The sequence below is a fragment of the Spinacia oleracea genome, chromosome 5, assembly GCF_020520425.1.
Source record: "Spinacia oleracea cultivar Varoflay chromosome 5, BTI_SOV_V1, whole genome shotgun sequence".
Lineage (NCBI taxonomy): Eukaryota > Viridiplantae > Streptophyta > Magnoliopsida > Caryophyllales > Amaranthaceae > Spinacia > Spinacia oleracea.
The window spans coordinates 104,789,765-104,793,304 of NC_079491.1; positions in this window are offsets into that span (position 1 = coordinate 104,789,765).

Sequence of the window (3,540 nt, forward strand, 5' to 3'; positions counted from 1 at the left end):
TGTTCTCAATAATATACATATAGTCTTGGACTTAATTATCAGAAAAATGGCTGGATTTCTATGTTTGTTGCATTTTCTTGGTGCAGTGGATTGCTGTCCTTCTGTATCTTCCTTGTGCTTGTTTAATTGAAGTAGCTACCACGAAAGGCGAAGATATTAGAATGATTCTTGCTAGTCAAGTCCATGTTTGTGTAATCTAATTGTATCACTGGATAATTTTCTTGCAGTTCTTGAACATCAGTGAATTGATTCCATTTACTTAACATCAATGACGTAAACAAGGAAACTATCTTGGCAATATACACATAGTTTAGGACTCTATTGTCAAAAATATGCTGTATGTCTTTCTGTATCTGCCTTATGCTTGTTTAGTTGAAGTTACCAGAAAGCCAATATATTAGGATTATTCTTGCTAGTTAAGTCCATGTGTGTGTGTGTAATATGATTGTGTTGGTTGATTTCATTGCAGTTCATAAACATCAGTGAATTGATTCTGTCCATGATCTTCTCAACTGGATTATTTACTTCAAGATTTCTTATTGGACCTGTATTGTACTTGAAAGAAGGTAGTCAGAGTTTGAGGATATCGCTAGATTGATCTGATTTTAGCTGAATGAATATGAAGTAAACCGAATTAACCCGAACAGAACCCAATCCAAGTGAATACGTTGCCTTTTTTCTGCTACCCTGTTAGTGTTTCAAAGTGTAGTCTCCCAATTCCGCTAACCTAATGTGCAAATGGGTTTATTTACACTGAATGCGGGTTTCGTAACTAATTTAAAACCTAAACATGAGCATCGCTGGGATCTATTGATTGAGTACTGGAGGATGGTTTTTACTGATATTTTATCTTTGGATAAGATTGCATCATTAGAGAACAAAGATCTTATGCCAAGCTAGTTTATACTTAAATCGATTTTAGTTTATTCCTGTGAAATCTTATGTGAAGCTAATAAATGTTAATGTTGACACATATTCCTGTTTTGTTTGGTTTTAAAATTGAGATGAGGTCTTACCATTTTTCTGATGTATAGTTCTTGTGTCAAAATTAAGAATTTGTGGCTTGATTTATCTAATTCTGTGTAAAACCTTGTGTTATTAGAAATGAGTCGTCGTTGGATGTACGGTGACCATACTATGGTGGAATACTTGAGTGGGGTTGAGGAGTTCCTTAGATGTGCTTTAGCACACCAACGAAATACGAAAGCCGCAAAGATCTATTGTCCTTGCCGTGATTGTAACAATGTAAGGCGGTTAGGTGATATTGATGAAATTGAGGATCATTTATTTCGTCGTGGGTTTAAGCAAGATTACCATGTCTGGTTTTGGCATGGTGAGAAAATACTTGATCGTCCAAGTTCTAGTGTGAATGAATTTGATGTTCTGGCAGAGAGTGATGAGAGTGATGAGAGTGATTCTGATATTTCTGAGAATAATGAGATGGATGATGATGAGCAAGAAAATAATGAAATAAATGAAATGATGGATGCGGTGAAAGATCACTTGAATGGACGACCTCACATACTCGAGCAGGTATTAAAGGCTGCTGAGACGCCTTTGTACCCTGGGTGTACAAAATTCAAATTGTTAGAATGTGTGGCATCACTTTCCAACTTGAAAGCGGAGAGTGGTTGGACCGAAGAAAGTTTCACGAAATTATTGAAACGACTAGGTCTTTGGTTTCCCGATGTCAATGACATTCCCACCTCTGCCTATTATGCCAACAAATTGACGAATCCCTTAGGCTTAGAGGCCGTCAAGATAGATGCTTGCCCAAATGATTGTATTCTTTACAGAAAAGAGTATGAAAATTTGGATAAGTGTCCAACGTGTTCTATGTCGCGTTACAAGCGTAAAGGGGCCAATTCAGCTAAGAGGGGACCGCCCGCCAAGGTATTGTGGTATCTTCCGATCATACCTAGGTTTGAGCGCTTGTTCTCCGTAAAGAAGAATGCTAAGTATCTGAGGTGGCATGCGGAAGGGAGGAAGAAAGATGAATTCCTTAGACATCTGGCTGATTCTCCTCAATGGAGAACTATTGATAAGAAGTATCCTGAATTTGGCAAGGAGGTTAGAAATCTGAGACTTGCTCTATGTACAGATGGGATGAATCCATACGGCTCTCTGAGTAGTCAGCATAGCACTTGGCCGGTTCTTCTTGCAATTTACAATCTTCCTCCATGGTTGTGTAGGAAACGCAAGTATATCATGTTGTCACTCCTCATCTCAGGGCCTAAGCAGCCAGGACATGATATAGATGTGTATCTCGCTCCACTCATAGATGATTTGAAATTTTTGTGGAATGAAGGTGTTCCAATGTTCGATGCTCACACCAACTCAAACTTTACATTGCGGGCAATGGTTTTCTGTACCATAAATGATTTTCCGGCCTATGGAAATTTGTCTGGGTACAAAACCAAAGGAGAACAAGCATGCCCTATATGTGAAGAGGACATGAAGCCCACACGGTTGGATCATTTCAAAAAAAATATCTACCCAGATTTCAGGAAGCACCTTAGTCGATATCATCCTTATCGTAAGAAGAAGAAGGAATTCAATGGGTTCACCGAGGAAGAAGTAGCTCGTACACCTTTGACAGGATCACAAGTTTATGAACGTATCAAAAATGTTGAAACCAAATACGGTAAGTGCTTCAAGTCCAAGTCTAAAAAGGGTGTTTTATGGAAGAAAGTGTCTCCACTATGGGATCTTCCCTACTGGAAAGATTTGTCGGTTAGGCATTGTCTCGATGTAATGCACATTGAGAAAAATGTGTGCGATGCTATCATCGGGACTTTGCTAAACATACCAGGAAAGGCCAAGGACAATGAGAATGTGCGGAAAGATATGAAAAAGAAGAATATTCGACCAGATTTGTGGCCTGTTAAAAAAAAGGATGGTACAAAGACCTTTCTGCCTCCAGCGTGTTACACAATGTCGAGAAAGGAGAAGAAGAAGTTTTGTGAGTGCTTACATGGCATTAAGGTTCCCTCGGGATATTCGTCGAATGTTAAGCGCCTAGTGTCTCTCTCGGACCTTAGGTTGATTGGTATGAAGTCTCATGATTGTCATGCAGTGATTAATGTATTTTTGCCAATTGCACTTCGTGGGATATTGCCGAAACACGTGAGACATGTTATAACAAAACTTTGTTTGTTTTTCAATTCCATATGTGCTAAGGTGATTGATCCGGAGACTTTGGATGCTTTGCACAATGATGTTGTTGAAACTCTATGTCGATTTGAAATGTATTTTCCGCCTTCTTTCTTTGATATAATGGTGCATTTGATTGTCCATTTAGTTCGCGAAGTCAAGTTATGTGGTCCGGTGTTCTTAAGATGGATGTATCCTTTTGAGAGATTTTTTAAGACTTTAAAGGACAAAGCAAGGAATCCGGCTAATCCAGAGGGTAGTATCATTCGGGGAGTCCTTAAAGAAGAGATTTCTGGATATCTAGCTGAGTTTTTGTCAAGCCTTGAACCAATAGGACTTCCAAAATCTCGACATGTTGGTAGGCTCGCAGGGGAGGGAGTAATTGGT